The following is a 20,214-nucleotide window of genomic DNA, read 5'->3' on the forward strand; positions in this document are numbered from 1 at the left end:
CATCAAGAAAGGTCCCCCTTTTCGAAGGGTTGGAGCAGCAGATCTGTGCATCTGCAATGTGTTCAGTGAACCAAAACACAGCTTTTTGTCCAAAAATCCCACGTGACAAAGCCTGCAAATACACCTACTGAAGTGGGGGTGTCTGGGAAAGACCAGAAGGGAATGGTTGGCTTGCTGCTGCTGCTCGAAGAGCATCACAGATTTTAGTTCCTTCACTGAAAGAGATGGAACAAAAGCTTGGAGCTGAAATATTAGGCCTTGGTTTTCTGCCGTGAATATATGACTGTATCTTTTTTAAAATTGCTATTCATTTTGCTTATTTCCTTATGAAATGACTATTCAGTTGCTGTCTGCTGTTGGGCAACAGGCTGTGTTCTGACACTTCTGCATTTCTCATCCCTCTCTGGCTGAAATAACTCAGCAAAAAGTTGCCAATAATCCAGTTTCCCAAAAAAATCCTATTTTTAGGAGAACTTACTATTTACTGAGCACGTTGCCTGGTCCCACTGTGAACAAGAGCACAGATTCTCACCGTTGTGCTCGTGCCTGTCATCAATTGACATTTGCAGTGTTGGCTCTGCTGGAGAAGAGCAGGAGCAGAGGGCTGGAATTCCACAGGGACATGCTGGGAGGCTGGAGTCTGCCACGGTTTGAATGTGAATGCTGCTGGTGCAGGAGACTCCATCTGGTTTGTATTCATAGCCCTGCAGGGGCTCCCAAAGCCCAGGGAGCTGGTCTGTGGGAGCTGAGTGTGACCTTTGGAGTGTCCTCCTCTGAGCAGCCAGAGAAGCTGCAAGGTTCAAGTCTGAGGTTTAAAACTCTCTCCTTACTTGATGCTAAGACTGTTGATTTAAGGATGAGGCATCACTAGGACCTGATGTGAGTGGTTTTCCTTCCAACCCTGAGCATTCTCAGATCTGCCACCCTTTGCACAGTCCCAGTCGTGGAAGAACTGGGCTTGTTTCACCTCAAAACTGCCAGAGCCAAGGGCCAATTTGGCAAAAGAGGGGGGTTCTGGTGCTTGTGCCTCCTTTGTCCTCCTAGAGAGAAGGAGAAACAGAATAGATCTGTGGAAGAGCTTGGCTTTTTTTGCCCATGATTTGCCAAGAGTGGGAAATTCATTCTTGAGCAGCCCATGACATACAGCAAAGCTCAACCAAGGCTCAGCTGAAAGTCCTGTGAGCACTTTGCCTTGTCCTTTTCCGTGTGTGTTCTCTCTTATCTGCTGTGAGTGCAGAGAATGATGTGATTCCTGTCCTCCAAACACACCTCCCCAGCCCCTAATGTGTTAAAAAATATGGCAAGTGCTCGTTCCAGATCTGGTAAATGATGTTCTGAGTGGCTGAGCCCAGCGTGGGGCAGAGCCCTGTGCCAGGTTCCCCTGCACAAATCCCAATTAATGTAACCACAGGACATGCTGCTACAAGAAGCCACAGAGCACAAATGCTTTGCCATGATTAGGGACCTGTGGATACTTGCTAGTGTGGAGTGCTGCCCGCTTTGTGGTTATTTGCTCTTTTGAGTCCACCTTTAGAGGAGAATTGAACGAGTCAGGCACCATCTGGTTCCAAGACACTGATTTTAGCAAAAAACCAGTCATACAAAGTCTGTCTTCCCCTCGTTTCTCCCACCTCATCCTGCTCTTCACGGGTCAGGGACAGGCAGTTCAAATGTGTAAGGATACCACGAGCTGAGAACATGAAAGGCAGGGAGACAAGGCAGCTCTGAAAGTAGGTTAGAGATGAAACAAGCCTGAAATTTGGCAGCTGCAGGCAAGGCTGGGTGGCCCAAGGGAAATGGCTCGAAATGATTGATGAGATAAATGATTAATGAAATGGCGTGATCAGCCTGGCGCGGGATTGCGTTTGTGTTTGGATCCCCAAGACAAAACCTGAGAGGAGAAGGGTGAGTGTGAGTGATGCAGAGCAACAAGTGCAAGGGCAGCATCTCCCAGAAGACAAGTAGATCACTCAAGTCACCCTCATGTTGGCTTTATTGCATCCTGTGGGGTGTAAAATATGCCCCTTGCTATGACCCTGTTTGGAGGATTGACTCATCATTTGGTACAGGATTTGCCACCTGCACAATTCTGTTTAGGCAGCTCAAATAGACAGAATTTCATCTGAATTGCATTTGACACACGGAGTTTGCTCTTACCTTCACTGCCATCCACTGTGCAGAGCAGGTTTTTTGGTGGATCAGGAATATTGGGTCTCCTGGGCTGTTTGCATAGGGGTAGTACTAACCTTGGGGTGCGGGGGTTGTTCAGATCTCATTCTGCTTTTTCCTGGCAGATATTTCTTTCAGGAAAGCAGGATGTTGGTGTGAGTTGTTCGAACAGCAGGTAATCTGTCATGCTGATGGTTGTGTTAGTGGAGTCTAAATAAGAGATCGATCTGTGTTTACACCCCTCGCCAACTTCTTGGAAGGTTTTGGAACTAGGAGAGTGGCTTGTGGGAACTCGTTGCATCTGCCAATAGATTAATAGATCCAGACCTTCCAAAGACAGAACTATGCCCTCAAGGATTTCTTTTTTTTTTTGCCAGTTTAAAAGACAAATGCATCATTATGTGATTCTGTGTGATCACTGTTGCTCAGATCCAAGCGTTTCCAGCGCACAGTAGGGCCAATCAAACCTGTTCATTAGGAGCTGGCTTGAAGAACCAGTCTCTTTGGACCCATCAGATGACCTCCTTTCCAGAATGCAGACACAAGTGCTGGCTTTCCATGGCTGGCACGTCCCAACAAGTGGCCGTCTCCTCCAAAATCAAACGGGAAGCTTGCAGCAAAAGCTGCCCTAGGAAGATGCTGTTTCTCCCAGAAGTTGCAGCACCTCCTGATTATTTAATGCCAGCTGGCTGGGATGGCTGGAGACTAATATGGATGTGCCTGTAGCAATGGATATAGAGATATAAATATGTCTTTCATATGTAGATTTTCTTCTCCCCCTTCACTCTACAGGTCTTCAGCTGCTGTTGATTAGGAGGACACTGATTTATAGAAACCAGTATAGAAATGGCAGATTTCTTCACCTTCCCCTTTCTGACATGAGCAACTGCTTCAAACATGGCTTGGAGAAGCTGAGCTGATATTCCAAGCAACACCAGTCTGGGCTCTGTTCCTGCTGAATAGAGAGGCAGCTGGCTTTGCAGCCTCCCAGAGCTGCACAGGGAAAACCAGCTCTGTGTGAAGGTCATTTATTTCCCCAGGGACAATAAACTTACATGGGATGGATTGTCAGAGAACTGAAAGTTGGATTTTTAAGCAGTCCTGTGCTGCAGGATTGCTCAGTCTTTTATAACTGTGTTGGTTGCTCTCTAGGCTGGATGTAAGTTCTGGAATGACTTGGAGAAAGGTTGGGGGAAAAACCCCGATATATTTGTGTTTGTCTTTTTCTCGTTCTTTTCCTCTTCTTAACAACATTCTTCATAAGACCATGTTTTGGGGAGTGTGTGCTCATTCCATGGCTTGGATGTCACCCTTGGACTGGGTGACATCACCCTTTAAATGCTGATGTGGGTTTCAGGCCCTTGGTAATTTGGGGAGCACAAAGTCATGAGCTGCTGGATTTAGCTGACCTTCTGCAAGGCATTGCCATCAGGAGATAAGGAGCTCTTAGAAAACCATGGGGGTGTTACACGAGAGCCTTTCCCTTCTCTGGCTCTTGCTGACAACAGTTGGGTGGCTCCTCCACACAACCTCCTGGGACTTTTACCATTCCCCATAATAGCTGGGCTGTGCCATGAGCTTGGGCTCTGATTTGGTGAGATGCCAGCGGGGCACTGTGGCCGTGCCTCTTTTTGGCTGAACCTCAGAAGGCAGGCATCCAAACATCAAGGGTTTTTTCCACGTCCACCATCTAAATCTTTTTAAAATGAAGGGATTAAAACAAGGAGGCAGAAATGAGATCCCCATGTGATCGCTGCATGGAATCTGTGCTCTCCTGGAGGACGTGTGACCTCAGGAAAACCAGACCTTGCTGCTTTTCCTCAGTTACAAAGGTGTCCCCAGGTATTTGCCTTCAACTGAAACCTCCAGGGCATGGAAAGCTACCAAGAGTCATCAAGACCTACCACCTAATAATGGATTGTTGCTGAGTAGGCTGGAAAGCCCTTGAGACCAAAGATCTCTATGATGTGTCATCACCATGAGATGGAGGAAAAAACAGCTGTAGAGGAGCCAAGGGCACGGGTCTCTTCTGGGATGGTACCAGGAAAGAGTTTGTGACACAAGGGATTCATCTTTCTTGTTTTTAAAGAATCATCACAGAATCCCAGATTGGTTTGACTGGGAGAGACCTTAAAGCTCATCCAGTCCCACCTCCTGCCATGGGCAGGGACACCTTCCACTAGCCCAGGTTGCTCCAAGCCCCATCCAACCTGGCCTTGGACACTTCCAGGGATCCAGGGGCAGCCACAGCTTCTCTGGGCAACCTGTGCCAGGGCCTCCCCACCCTCACAGGGAAGAATTTCTTCCCAATATCCCATATAACCCTGCCCTCTGGCAGTGGGAAGCCATTCCCCCTTGCCCTGTCCCTCCAGGCCCTTGTCAATAGTCTCTCTCCATCTATCTTGTTGGCTCCTTCAGGTCCTGGAAGGCCACACTTAAGTCACGCTGAAGCTTCTCTTTTCCAGGCTGAACAATCTTGATTCTCCCTACCTTTCCTCCCAGCAGAGCTGCTCCATCCCTCTGATCAACTTGGTGCCTCCTCTGGACTGGCTCCAACAGGTCCATGTCTTTCCCGTGCTGGGAACCTCAGAGGTGGAGGCAGCTCTGCAGGGGGGGTCTCGCTGCTTTCCTGTGAGGTCTTGGGGGCTGAGAAGCCTCAGGAGAAATATCCCAGCCCCATTTCTTGCTCTCAGACTCCTCTACAACCATTCCCTAGCTTCTGCAAGGGCACATCTTGCAGTCCCACTGGGATGCTGGGAATACAGAGGGTAACACTCAGCTCCTCCTCATGCTCTTTTCCCACCTGTCCTCCTTTCCTTCTGCTGGATGTGACATTCACATCTCAGGGTGTTGGGAATCCTGACAGTTGCTGAATTCTGTTTCAGAAGCCAGGCTGTACTTGCAATTTGAGGTTTCTTTGAGTAAAGGGAAGGCTAAAAAAAAACAAATCATTTTTTTTAAAAGATGGGTTATGAGAAGGAAACGATGAGAAAAAAATGGAGTGCTGAAAGAGATTGACAGGGTGGTTTCATCAGCTGCTTGCTCTCACAGTAACCATATAATTTTTTTATCCAGGAGAAAAAGCTTTTCCAAGTGAAAAGTATCTTCAGTGCAGCTGGTTGCACCTTGTCTGCTCTTAGGGTAAGTGAAAGGCAGTGCTGACTGTTCCCCTGAACGTGGCAGTGAACAAGCCAGTTCTGTTGCCAGCACACTCCCAGGTAAAAGGCTCTGTGCAAATGCCAGAGGAGTGTCTCTGTCTCCAGACTTGAAAACTCAGCTGTCATTGCTTTCACCTTAACAAGAAATAAGATGCAAAGGGTGTGGAGAGAGAGAACAGACAAAAACTGAACTCTGAGCCAAATTAGGTCTGCTGTGAAAGCAGTTTTCTGTTCCAGAGGTCCCTTTCTCTCCACAGGGGCTGGGTTGACCTTGGGCAGCTGCCAGACACCCTCTGGATGTCTCTCACTGCTCCTCCTTGGCAGGACAGAGGGAGAAAACAAGATGGAAAATCTCCTGGATGGAGATAAAGAAAGGGAGATCATTCATCAGTTACTGTCCTGGGCAGAACAGACTTGCCTCGGGAGAAATGAATGTATTGCTAAAATTCGTGCAGCCTGGGGAAGAGGAGACTGAGGGGGGAACTCATAGAAGCCTAAAACTTCCTCCCAAGGGGCAGCACCGACCTCTGCTCTGGTGACCAGTGGCAGGACCTGAGGGAATGGCTGGAGCTGAGTCAGGAGAGGGCTAGGGTGGATATCAGGGAAAGGTTTTCCACTCAGTGGGTGGTTGGCACTGACCAGGCTCCCCAGGGCAGCGGGCACGGCCCCAAGGCTGCCAGAGCTCAAGGAACATTTGGACAACACCCTCAGGATCAGGGTGGGGTTGTTGGGGTGTCCTGGGCAGGGCCAGGAGTTGGACTCGATGATCCTTGTGGGTCCCTTACACATTTTTTTGTGTCACATCTTTATCCTTTTATATTGCCATTTACTGTAGCTAATAACAACAAAAACAGCTACATACCTGTTTTCCTTTGCAACCAAATTGTTCTAAAATAAACCACACATATATATATATATATATCTGTAAATATTGATCATCTAGTATTGATGTACTTTGATTCACCCCAAGGGATGTATTAGCAAAGAACAAAAGTTACTTCTGTCTTTTGGGGTGGGTCGTAACAGTCCCTTCCAACCCACGTGACTCTCTGATTAAAGCAGATTTGGACAGTGAGAAACAGAGACAAAAAATAGAGCAACATCTTCCCTCCACCCCTCTTTTTCCAAGCCCAGCTTCGCTCCTTCCCAACTCCTCTATCCCTGAGGGACTGGGAATGGTTGTGATCAGCCTGTAACAGCTCCTCTCTACTGTTCCTTCCTCCTCCCACTTTTCCCTGGAAAGTACTGGGCAGAGGCAACAGAGCAGCTCCAGCAGCGGAGAACATGGGCTGAGACATCCAAAATCTGCTCTATGGGCAAATGGACTTATCCTTAAGGCTTTCCATTCCAAGTCCAGTGCAGGGAACAACCTCGACCTTCTCTTGTGGAGTATTTGGGGTTCGATTGGTAACTGTCCTATTTGAGAGTGTAAGGACATCGCCAAGTTATTTAAAATTCCCACTTCCCTATCTGTTCTGGCCTCACAGCGCAGTGTTTAATAAGTCCTTTACAACACTGAGAACTAAAGGCTGCTTAATAGCTTGTCACTTCAAGTTTGTGTTATTTCAGCATTTGCATAACTGCATTCAGGATTTTGGCACTTCACAAGAAGCCACCACAGAAGTTTGAGCTCCTTGGCTCACCCAGCAAGAGGAAGCAGGTTTGAGGGTAGATCACACGGGTTCATTTTCCTGTGGGGTGGGCAGGAATGTTCTGGTAAAAATAGGCAGCTTCTCGTTGAGCCAGGCTGATGTATCTGAAGTCTTTGGTCCTCCCACTTCTCCTCTTCTCTGGCAGCTACTCCAGCAGCAACAGCTGCTTCTTCAGCCCAGGCAGCTGGGATCTTCCAGAACAGAGAAACCTGGGCCCAATTCATCATCTCTGTTAAATGCCCCCATGTCACATCATACCAAGTTGAGCTGACTGGCTCATTGAACAAAACCCCCAAATCCCTGGAAGCTGCCAGTACTTCAGCTGGATCTCTGGAGTAAACCACCTTTCTACCCTTCTCCTGGTTTTGTTTCCTCCTATGAGCCATCACATTTTCTCAGGAGAATATGTTTTAAGAACCCAGCCTGCAATACGTTGGATGTCAACCCAGCTTTTTGTTTGGAAGGAGTTTTTTTGCCCATGCCAGTGAGAACTGGCTGAGGTTCCTTTTCCAAGAGATTTGTAACTATGCAGAGTAACCACGGTTTCATAGCTGGGCTCCAAAAGAACCTGAATTCCAAATGCTGATGCAGGAGTGGCACTGTCTCACGGCACTCCAGATGCTTTCTGCCTGCTCTGAGATGGTGAAATGGATGTTGAGCTCCTGTTTATACAGATTTTCTCACCTGTGACTGTCCTGGAATGGCATTTTTAAGCCAGCTTCTAAATCTTGAAGGAGAACTTCTTCCCCAACCCCCTGACTACCTGGCCATGATCTTTACAAGTGTGTAAAGCTGTGTTTCCCCTTGTCCCTATTATCTCTTACCGTGCTGGTGATGTATCAGGCCTCATCTAGGTGGTTCTAAAACCCACAATAAACATTTTTACTCTATCTGTCAGTGTGAATATGTAGGTACTTTTCTTTTGTAAGGCAGATTCCTTAAACTCTTCTAGTTCCTGGCTTATTTCTAGGAAGCAGCAGGTGTCCAGGCAGGAAAACACCATCGACAGAGCCCATTTGCAGCCTTGCTCTCTGACAATTTTCCCACCTTTGTAAAATCTTTCTGAGAGCTCTTTTAAAACTGGTCCTTCTATTTTTGGAGGCCCTCTAGTTGAATCTTAACCTCAAAATATCTGAGTGAACCTGTATCAGATTCGACACCCTTAGAGTTGTGAGTGGAGAGATGTTTCTTTGCCATGTGGAAAATTGACGCTTCCACTTTGTACCAGCTGCGATGAAGGAGTTTTCTTAGGATTTCTGTAGGAAAATGCTCCCTGCTAATGTGTTAGGAGGATGGTAACAGCTGCTGTGAGTTGGCAGTGCCCCTGGAGGCTCCTGGAGTTCGGAGAGCGAGGGCAGAGCGAAACAAGGGAAGGTGAAACCAGCAGCTGGGGGAACGTGGGGAATGAAAACAAGCCAAGAATACCCTTTAGTCATACCCTTTAGTCATGCCAAATGTAAATGTGAACATTCCCTATCGCTGGCATCCGACTAAAAAGCGGAAACGAGTGAGCTAATGAGATGCTGGAATTAATGTGGTGTGTGAGAATGCCATGGATCCTGAGCAGCTCAGGGAGCAGAGGGAGGTTGAAGTGAGGTGATAGTTTCATTAACATCTCCCCCCCCTAATCTTTTTGCATGCTCACAAAAGCCTTTGCTGATTTAGAGAAGCCTGAAATGTGTCTCCTGTCTTCCATGTGAGTGTTTGCTGCTGTTTGCTCTCCCTGATTTTAAATTATTCAAGCGGAACGGAATAGCAGCTTGTTGAACAAGAAACCCGTTAGAGAGCGAGACCTGTGCGTGGAAGAGGCAGAGGGAGGGCTGGTGGAGTGGTGGTGGCTGCTTAAATTAGCTTTGATCCCAACCCTGATACGAAGCCAGGGTGGAAAAGCAGAAGTCCAAGGCTGTCCACATCCTTGGCTCAGCCTTTTCCCATTTGTTCCCCTTGCCCTTCCATAACAGGATCACCTCTGCTGCAGTGCTGGCACTTCTGCACAGCCAGAAAGGGTTCCTGTTTCCTTACCCTGAGAATGATACTAAAATTCACCCCATGGCTCAGAAACTGGGGAAGTAAATGAGCTGAAATGTGTTTTAACTTCCTCTGCACTCAGAGTGAAAAGCTGAACGTTCTCTGCGAGGAAGCAGGAATTTTGTTGATTGCTTGATTCTGAAGTGGAGGAAAAGAACTTCTCTGCCCCTTCATCCTTCTGTAACCGTCAGTGACAGACTGTAAGTGTCACAGTGTGAACGTTGGCATCTTCTACCAGTGCTGCTGGGAGCCACATTTTCCAGTATTTAGTTCCTGTGTGACACATGAGATGAGAAAGGCTCTGCTGTGCTTGCAGGAGGAGCTGGGCTATGCCGGGGAGGGGGTCTCTCCCTTCCAGCGGGAGCAGCTGACCTTGGCCACACACGGGTGTGAGATGTGGCTTTGGAGATGCTCTGGAAGCCCCACGTTTAGAAAAGTGTCATCTTTTGGGGAGAGTGGCAGATGGCAGTGAGCAGCAGTTGCTGATCCCCAGCCACACAGTAACAGCTCTTCCTATTCCTATCGCTTTGCACACCAAATGTGGGCAGCAAGGGATGGTCTTGGGCTGACCTACTGCAGCCCCAAGAAGTTTTCAGTGGTAGTTAATTCTTCATAGGATTGCCAGGCCATTGAAGTAGTGTTTGTATGTCAAACTTTTTTTGGGGGGGATGGTAGATGCTGCTGTAAACCATGGAGTCATTCAGGTTGGAAAAGACCTTTGAATTCATCTAGTCCAACTGTAAATGGTGTGACTTCAATAAAGAGCTGGGACAGAGTTGGGCTCTATGCAAAAACACCACTAGAGCTGTCAAGTAGTCAGGTTGTCTGTCTTCAGCAACCTTCAGGGTTGTTCTTGCCCCAAGACTAATTTTTATCTTGTAGCATGAATCAGTTGTGTCCTTAAAAAAAGCAGACAAAGCCACAAAATCTGAGTCATTGCTGTTTGCCTTCAGTCAAATCCTGGCAAGGCCAATGTAAGTGGCTGTAGAATGGGGCAAAACATCACTTGCATCTACGTCTACCAGTCCCTCCACACATCCAGATGGGAAGTAGTGGAAACTAGCTCTAGCCAGGGCTCCCTGTCCTCCTGTGAAGTGTTGAGATCACACAGAGCATGACCTTGCATTGGCAATTCCCATTTCACCCTTTAATTAACTGGGCTTCCAGAAGTGTTTTTACCACCCAGTTATGTAGCAGTTAAAATTCACTTCTGTGAAATCAAACTTGGTTCCCTGCATATAACAGAATAATTTAGGTTGGAAAACACCTTCAAGATCGTTGAGTCCGACCTTGATATAAACCAAGAAATCCTATTATGGCTTCTGAATGCAAGTCAGTGGTGCTGTTGTGGAGGTAGAAATCAAATCACACACTGGTTTGGGTTGGAAGGGACCTTAAAGATCATCTCATTCCAACACCCTGCCATGGGCAGGGAATGCTGCTGTTAATTCCCATGGGCAAACCCAGCACCATCCTTTGCTGACATTCCTGGAGAATGAGTTAAGCCAGGCTCTAATAAGCTGTAGTACCTGTCATTACTCTTATCTGGGAATGCTACTGAGGAGAGACTGTCAAATATCCTGTTGCACTTCCAGTCCCAATTTCACTTCAGCTTTTTGAAAGTAAACCAGTTTGTGTCATGTGTAAACTCTCTATTTTGGGTTATGTGACCCATGCTGGTTTTCCAGTAAGTCACCAAAAAAAGGGGAAAAAAAGCTACCCTAAGATTTTACACCCCAAACTTGACTGGTAGTTCCAAAATCAGAGTCAGTTTTGCTGCCTATCACTTCCCAGCCAAGGTGATAAAATGCCCTTGGACAAGGATTTTGAAAGCTTTCTTTGCATCAGCTATTGTGGCAACTTGGTTCTGCAGGACCCAAATGCCAAGCAGCCTGAGAGGAATCTTGAAATCACCTTTGACGCGGTTTTGTAGCAGCTTTCTGAGAGACATCACAAAGAAAGGAGCAAAACGCAGCATCCCTGGCACTCTTGGTGTTCTTTCAAATTATTTAGCACCAAAATGATATTGTCTCCTGAGGACCTCAAGGCCAGGCTGGACGGGGCTTGGAGCAACCTGGGCACGGGAAGGTGTCCCTACCCATGGCAGGGGGTGGGACTGGATGGGCTTTAAGGTCCCTTCCAGCCCAAACCAATTCCACGATTCTGTGATATGATTCCATGACTTGCCTGGGATGAGACCAATCTGACCACCCACCTGTGTACCTGGAAACACATGTAGGTGCTTTTCCACTTGCCAAGTCCTTGTTTAATGCTCTGACTCGCCGCTCAAATTAGACCTTTCTATTAAGTACATTACTTATTAATTAGCAACAACAACCACCATTGCATTGTAAGACAATTATTTTGCCTAATAACACAGCACTTGCAGGAAGTCTCTGCTTTTCCATGAGCTCTAACTTGCCCCTGGCTTTCCTGCTGCTTGCTTTCAAAGCTGACAGCTCTCAGTGGCTTTGGAGAGGCTTTTCCTGGGAAGGGTTGTTGTCACACTGCTTCAATGATTGTTTCTCTGAGCTACCACAACTGAGATTGCTCCCTGAGGGCCTTTCTCAGACCTCTTCACACAGTTTACACCCTGTAGCTATTGGGTATTTCAAATATGCATAAGCTGTTGCTGTATTTCTGGACTATTCATTTCCTACTCAACTGTTCCACGATGGATTCCCCCTTCTTCCCCCCCCCACCCCTCTGCCTTTGTTGTCCTTTTTAGTTATTTATTTATTTGGAGGGCTGTGAAATCCTCACTGGGAAAGTGCAAGTGGTGAGCAGAGCTGAATTTTAATTCTGCCCATCTCTGGCTTGATAGGTGAGCTTGAATCATCCAACCTGGCTGGGCTTGAAGCTGTGGCAAGACACACAGTGCTGTGGCAATGAATCAAAAAGCACTATTTGAAAGCTTTGTAGTTAGAAAAATACATTCTGGGAGACTTTTTCAGGATCTTGCTTGTATTTTAACAGCAATGCTAGTGGGATGTATGGCACCTTATAGGAATAACTGCAAGACATCCTAGATCGAAAATAAGAGGTAAAACCTTTATAATCTTCCCAAATAGCAGTTGGGAGTTGTCAGGGGGGGAGGGTCCAACGCACTAGATTCTTGCTTCAAGTTGACAGCTCAGCTCTGGCCCTGCCTGTGTTTCTGTGCTGCCTCCCACCTCCTGGTACCTCCGCTGAGGTTTCCTTCGGTGTCAACAAGGTGCCAAATGGGCATTTTCAGCTTAGTTACTGAAATACTAGGAAGGGGATTTATTATTTTTTTCCCTATTTTTATTTTTAATTGCTTCTTTTCCACTTCTTCCAGCGACAGATCTTGCACCAGAAGAACTGAAATGCAAACTCGGAGCTCTGCACAAGCTTTGAGCTGCTCGGGACATCTGTTAGTGCCATGGGCAGGCTCTGGAGCAGACAGTGCTGCTGACAGCAGGCAGGAGAAGATCAGTCTGGACAGTGTTAATCCCAGTCTCTGGCAGGCTGGGTGTTGGGACCAAGCACAGATGGCTGCCCGTTCTGCAGTCGCTTCCTTCAAGGAGCTGGAGCTTGGTGGTATTTTGTGAATCTATCTCATTTTAGCACATTTTGTGGCCTGTGATGTCACCAGGCAAGGACTGCCATAGTTTTGTTCTGTAGTGACACTCAAGTGGCTGCTGAGGTTTGATTCCCCACTGCACTTCTCCCCATGCTGGGGCAGGAATCTTTCCCCCAGCTTGTGGCTGGAATCTCCTGCCATTTAAATGGCTTTTATCTGAAGGAGTTAACAAGAGAGAGAGATCTCTCTCAGCTAGAGTAATACTCCTTCCATCCCAATCAAAACATCACTGGGAACTTGATTAGGAGGAAATGTAATGCAGATCATGGAGGAGAATATCCTCCAACAGCTTTGCAGCTGGAAACGATCCTAGAAATCCCATTGTTCCCTGACAGCTGATTAACAGCAGCTCTTTACGGGGTCATTACCATACCTGGCTGAGGCCTCTCTAATAATCAGCTGAATTAATGCCTTCCTCGGGGTGACAAAAGGGACAAATCCAATCTCAGGGTGTATTTTCAGTGGCTCTGCTGAGGGAATTGTGACTGTGAAGGTCAGCACTGCAGTTGCCTCCTCTGGGTGTTGCTCTCGCTTCACTCAGAGCTTCCCCACTGCTCACACCCTGAGTGGACTATCAAGATCTGAGCCAACTCCTACAGAATTCCCACATCTCTGTTCCCCAGGTTCGTTTTAATTCACTAGCACGTGATGGGTTAACACTTAATACCCTTTATTCCTTGTGAGATGGAAGGAGTGAGATTTAGCCCAACAACTGCTCTTTGACTACATAAAAACACAAAATCCCAGAATGGTTTGGGTTGGAAGGAACCCTGAAGACCACTCCAGCAAATCCAGACAAATCATTTATTGATCCCTTAGTGCTGTGTGATGGATACCAGGGTGCAGGTGTGCCCGTGCAGGGGGGGCTTCAGTTTTTGAAAATGTGTTACTTGATATCAGGCTCCGAATGAAATTTGTTTTCTGTATAGATTTTTGATGACTAGATTAATGAATCTAGCATCTCTATTAATATGTTAGCCCATATTAATTCTTAGAGGATGAGCCTCTCCCTGGCTGCCAAACCTCTGCTCTCCCTCTTCCAAGGTGGGTCTGGGTGTGTGCTGTGCATGTAAAGGGAAATTAGGCAGAGAGGCTTTGCTTGCTGATTAAAATCAGTGCCTATAAATAATTCTGATGTTAAATGCTGCCTGTGCCCTGCAGAGCTGTCAGAGGATGTTGTTCAGCACATAATGGGAGTCTTGGGAGTGAGTGGAATTCTGTTTTTGAGTGGGGACTCACTCACTGTCTGTAGCCCAGGGTGTGGGGTGGTGCCGCTTACAGTCCTCGTGCCAAAGTCCATCTGAACAGCAGAAGATATTCCTCCTGCTTAAAATTTGGGAAGGTTCAGTGACAAACTTCTTGGTGGGGCTGTGTTGCGTGCCGGCAGCATATCTGTGCAACCAGGAGAGCTCATTCCAGTGCTCCACACACCTTTCACCAGATGATGTCCTTCAGTGCTTCTCGTTGCAGTGAATACTCTGATAAGTTGCTTGAAGGACCTCAAGGATATTCTCCCGGCATTGTAATTGTTCTGGAATGGGGGGTATCTCCTGGAAAAGGAAGGATGTGGGTTATTTTGTAGTGGGATGTTTTTCCATTGGAAAGCATTGCTTTTTCAGGCAATTACCCTGTGTTGGCAGAACGAATTTCAGTGAACAGTTGATAAAATTCATAATTAATGAGCTTTGGCTACCACGATGCTGATTCTGTTCAAAATAAGCTCACATTCCACGCTTGCTTTTCCAAATATAAATGAATCTGCCTTTAAGTGGAATCAAATGTCACTTAGACATATGTAGCCTAGGGGGGAAAGTACATTCTTCAGCTGTTTAGTACCTGTCCCAGTCTGTTTGCAAGGATGCGTTGATTTTGGCCTTCTGGGAATAAAGTAGCAAGAAGAAAAACTTTATTCTATGTAAAATGCTGCCTGTGGGACAGGATGGATTTGTGTAGGGTGAATACTGAAAGCATGAATTGGATGGAGATGCCTCTACGAGCTGTTTTTGATATCCTTGTCTCCATCTCACTGTTTTCCTCTCTCCCGGAGGAAACATCAAAAGAACTTTTCTGTGGCTTGTCTGGAGACACCCCTTGGCCAGGTGACAGTGCAAGTGATGGGTTTGGAGGATTAGAAAGGCTTTTGAGCTCCCCACGGAAAGGGGGAGAGAAATTTTAAAAATCTTCAGCATTCAAGGGGGAGAGTAATTTTGAAGAGCCTTGGGGGGGATACCCACAGAAACACCAGGATCTTGACCTAAAGGGGGAAAGCCAAGCAGTGCAGGGGACAGCAAAGAGTAGGAAATGGCACTTTCTGTGCTGGAGTTGGCAGTGGAGAACATCAGCCCTCCTGTGTCTTGCAGGGGTAATTGAAGCTGAGAACTGCAGGACAAAATCTTCCCTGGCCTCGAGGGCTTTCTGTGGTTCTTCTTGCTCAGGGATTTCTCCTGTTTGAGGCTGACAAAATAACTGGGCCACGATACAGAACTGACAAGCTTCAGAAAGTGGTAGCAATAAATCCTGACTTGTTTTATCAGTGCCAACAGTTGAAGAAGTCACTGAATGTGGTGGTTGTGCTTCCTCAAGCAGTACCAGCAGGTCCTGCAAAGCACCTTAGAGAGATTTGCACAGGTATTGAAGGACCTTGCCTGTTATGACGCTGTGTTGCCTCCTTCTCCTCAAAGCAACCTTCCTGTGTCCCTACAAATGGCCGTAAGAAAACTGGGCTGGGAAAGAGAGGGTCGGAAAAAGACAGTCTTTGAAGTCCCTTCCAACCCAAACCTTTCTGGATCTATGTTTCTGTCATTGTTGGTGGGGCATGGAGCAAGCTGGTCTAGTGGAAGGTGTACGGGTGTGGAATGAGGTGATCTTTAAGGTCCCTTCCAACCCAAACCATTCTGGGATTGTTCAGACTGGCATCAACGGATTCATTGCCTGCAGAAACCTGCAGAACATTATAAATTAGCTCTGGCTACTCAGGTAGCCAGGAGAATATTCATGAAACAATTAGAGCTGAGAAAAAGTGATCTGTGGAAGTGTAATTGGTGAAAATGAAGGCAACCTCAGTGGCCAGCTCAAGTAGGTTAAGAATTGCTGTGTGATTAAATGCTCACACCTGGCCAAGCCAGAGCAGGGGTTTTAATCTTCAAACCAGCCTTAGATTAGCTCTGCCTTGGCAGAGATGCTGTAATTTATAATTTTTCATCTAATTGAGTGAGATGGTGTGAGTGAGTGTGGTGAGAATGTATAACCCATGGACCTATTGGGTAGGCCTGAGTGTTTTCCCTGCTCTTGGAGCTTGGAGACTGTGTCTTGTAGGAGATTAATATATGTCTGAGGAGGCTTAATTTTTTCTAATAAAACCCACTTCACTTTTTTTCCCCACTGTATCTCCTGCAAATGTCTGCCCTGCTGTCGGTCCTGGGGGATGAGGGAAGCTGGTTGTGCAGTTCTGCCTGGCTGCCACAAAACTCAGGGGCTGGGACGTGTCCTGGGCAGGTTCAAATGTCAGCTGATGTCCTGAAGACATCTGTGGTCACTTAAAAGCTGTAACTTCCATTGACAGCGAGCTGAGGTGGGGTCAGGCCCGGACAGGGACCCTTCTCGTGGGTGGGAGGTCCTGGGGGCATCTGAGGTATCACAGGGAAAGGGTGACCAACCTTGCAGGTGGAGTGGAGGGGGCAGTGTGGGTATAAGCACTTGGTACCTCCTCCAGATTTTGGGATGTTGGCAAAGGGTTTAATATTCCTGTAGTATCCCAGTCCCTTTCTGGTCTAATGCAGTTTGCAGGGCATGAAAGCAAATCCAGCTTGGTAACAGAATTCAAAGGGGAAATAATGACTCGTGCTCTGCTTCAAATAATTAAAATATGCAGATATTTAGTGATCTATCAAGGGATATGAGGGAGTAATAAGACACTCTGTCCAATTTGTTTTAGGGCTGGAGTTGGAGCACTGTAGTATAAAATTATAACCTACAAATTAATCACAAGAATGTTCCCTGTATCTAGGTCAAATCCACATGTGAACCTCCACAAAACTTTTGCTTCATTCAGCTTTTTCATGATTATCTTTACCTTCTGGTGCATCAAGGGAGGTAAAATCCCTTTGATTTTTAAAAAAGAAAAAAAAAGGGGGTTTCTGTTTTGTTTTGTGGGGGGTTTTTGTGGGGGTTTTTTGGTTTTTTTTTGGGGGGGTTGTTTATTTGCTTGTTTTTTTCCAATTTCTCTTTAACTTTTCCTTCCTGCCTCATTTTTAAAGTAGAAAGCTTTTTCCTTTTAAACAGAGGGAGGGAGGGAAAAAGGGAGTTTCTTATGCATGTTTTTCAAAGAAAATTGCTCAAATTCAACCAGTCCTGTCGTGGCTCTGAAGGAGCCATAAAATTTCATTACTGCTTCTGCACAGAAACCAATTTGAGTGTCCAAGGCTTAGTGTGCTGGTTTAAAGATCTCTCCCTAGAATCACTGTGTGCCTCTTTGCCATCCCTGTGTGGCTGCCACGTTCAGTTCATGTCTACTCAAGTATTTCTTTTGGGGCTGAAACCAATTAAAACTGTGATGAATTAGAGGTTCTGCTTTTGAGTTAGCTCTGAATCTTGGCTTCCTGTGCACGAGCATCCCACTCTGCAGGTGATTGTGAAGTTGGACGTGCTCTTATTCTTATACAGAGAAGGATGAAGAGGGAGCTCTGTGGTGTCTCATATTCTCACTTTAGCTGAAGGTCTGAAGTGTGGTTTTGGTTTGGGGGTTTGTGTGATAGACACTACTAAAGCATCATCTTGTGTTGACCCGTCCTTGGTGAGGTCCAGCCTCGTCCTCTTCAGGAATATGAGCTCAAGGCCAGGTTGGACAGGCCTTGAGCAACCTGGGCTAGTGGAAGGTGTCCCCGCCCATGGCAGGGGGTGGAATGAGATGAGTTTTAAGGTCCCTTCCAACCCCAACCATTCTGTGGTTCTATGAATGTTGTGTAGGAAGACTTCCAATTTTTTGGGGGGATTGATGGCAACGTCTGGTAGTCCTTGCCTTCCCATTCCCAACTATAATGCAGGCACAGCAGGTGCCTGCCTGCTCTAAGGAACAGTGGGATGAGCTACATAGTGGGACATAGTAAATGGTAGCAAAGAAACCCTCTTCCACTCCTGTACCTGCCTTTGCTCTTCACTAATAGCCCTTCAAAGAGCTTTAAAGTGGCCATAAAAATAAGAATCAAAACATTCAGCTCCTATTTTCTCCTTTTGTGTTAAAGCTCTTAACGTCAGATTCCTTTGAAAATGTAACATCTCCTCAAGTTTGAGGCACTAGGAATAGTTCCTGTTCTAGAGGTGAAGAGAGCTGGAATTTTGAGAGCATATCAATTGCATATCAATATCAATTGCATATCAATATCAATTGAATATTTTAAGGCATTTTCCTGGTGAATGGTGTCTGGGATGAGTCTGGGTGAACTCCTGGACCCTGAGACTGGGTCAAGAGCCAACACACAGCAGCTCTTTGGTACCTTTGTTACTGTGAGAAGAAAACCAGGGTGCCTTGTTTTTGGCAGCACTCCCCGTGTGACTTACATTGCAATTTACACATTGCTACCCCAAAATTGCTCTCCTAGGCATGGTCATGGCAGGCTTTTTTTCCTGAACCACATATAAAGCCTGGTGCTGCATCTCACATTTCTGTCCCATGCAGTGAAGCACCCTCGGAGCTGTACAGCTGAGCTGGCACCAGCTCAGAGCAGGCATTGGATTTCCAAAGCTATTCTGGCTCACACAAGCACAGAATGGTTTGGGATGGAAGAGACCTTAAAGCTCATCCAGTGCCACCCCCCTGCCATGGGCAGGGACACCTTCCACTAGCCCAGGTTGCTCCAAGCCCTGTCTAACCTGGCCTTGGTCACTTCCAGGGATGAGGCAGCCACAGCTTCTCTGGGCAACCCGTGCCAGGGCCTCCCCACCCTCACAGCCAAGAATTCCTTCCCAATATCCCATCTAACCCTGCCCTCTGGCACTGGGAAGCCATTCCCCCTTCTCCTGTCTCTCCATCCCTTGTCCCCAGTCCCTCTCCAGCTCTCCTGGAGCCCCTTTAGGCCCTGGAAGGGGCTTTCAGGTCTCTCTGGAGCCTTCTCTTCTCCAGCTGAACCCCCCCAGCTCTCCCAGCCTGGCTCCAGAGTCAGGGTCACTGGTCACATTAAAACATTGGCTTAAAATATCACTCTGCTCTTTTAAGGATCACAGTTTGACCCAGCCTAAAGTCCACCTTGACTATTCTGCCTTGCATTTGCCTTGATCTCCACACCAGGGTTTGCTCAGTTGCTGACCAGTGCCTCCAGACCTGATCCTTTCCTGCTCCCAACATCCTCCTAGTGTCCCTGAGGGATCAGTCATCTCCTCTGGAGCAGCAGTGTGAGAGCAGAGGCTCTGGGGCAGGATGGTAGTGACTGTTCCATTTATCTACTGAAGGCTTGATTAAACCCAAGAGGACTCTGGTGCAATTGCTGCTTGTTCCCTCATGTCACTACAAGCAAACTGCTCGTCAGAGCCTGACACAGCCCTTGCACTTGGCTGCTCTGCCTTGCTGAGGCACAGGAGTGGTGCTGGAGGCTCATCCCTGGGCATCCCTTATGTGCCAAAAGGGCTCTGTCCCAGCCTGGCTTCCTCAGGGTGAGGAGACCTGTGCTTTTCCTGCTTATTACAGGTAAGGCTACTCACCTCTCCTGGGTGGCCTGTGGACAATAGCACAGCCTTTAATCGGAACAGACCCTTCTGACAGCCGTAGTCTGAATAAATATCTTTCCCTCTTGCTAGCTTTCCATTCTGATTTTGCTTTCCCTGGAGATTTGCACTCTCACCACCACCAAGAAAACACATTTATTTTTGAATGTGTAGCTAAGCCGGCAGCAATGTAACACCTTTTCAGCTCTCGCTCGGTGTAACTGCAAGAATAAATAACTCCTTTCTCTTTCTAGTCTCAGGAATATTTGAGCCTCCCATGGCTTTCCAGTAAAATTTGGTTTATAGATAGGTGCTGTTTGCATCTGATCAGAGGAGGTTTTCAGTGCTCTGGAGGGGCAATTGAAACCACCGGGGTACAAATCCTGGGTCATCCCTTGTCACGGACACAACATGAGGCTGAGCTTTGCTTCTGCAGGGAAACCAAGGCTTAAGGAGACAGTGATGGGCACGAGTGGCTTCACAGAGTCCAAGGTGAGAATGTGACTTCGGAGGTGTGGGATGAGCAGCAGGCAAGGAAGCAGCTGCTCTGGAGGAGCTTTGTCAAGCTGGAGGAACTGGGCCTGGAATTGAGGTGCTCTTGGTGGTCATTCCTTAATGGGAGAAACTGGAGCTTGGATGTCCCATCTGGGAACTACCTGAGCCGGATTGTGGGAGTGAAAACTTTACCTAGTTATGGTTAATGGGGTGAAAACTGGGCACTTTGGGTTGAAAGAGAGGTGCAAAGGTGTTTTCAGCTTGCAGGAAGATAGTTTTGTGTTCATACTGGAGCAGCTGGGGATCCAGCAGTCGCCCCTTGGTGTGGAATGAAGGGGTTGCAGCCAGAACTTTCAGTCTCTGCAGCCCCAACCCTCGCCCTGCAGGTGCCTAATTCCCTAATGAATTCCCT

This window comes from Lepidothrix coronata, unplaced genomic scaffold (genome assembly GCF_001604755.1).
Source record: "Lepidothrix coronata isolate B3197 unplaced genomic scaffold, Lepidothrix_coronata-1.0 Scaffold239, whole genome shotgun sequence".
NCBI classification, from domain to species: domain Eukaryota; kingdom Metazoa; phylum Chordata; class Aves; order Passeriformes; family Pipridae; genus Lepidothrix; species Lepidothrix coronata.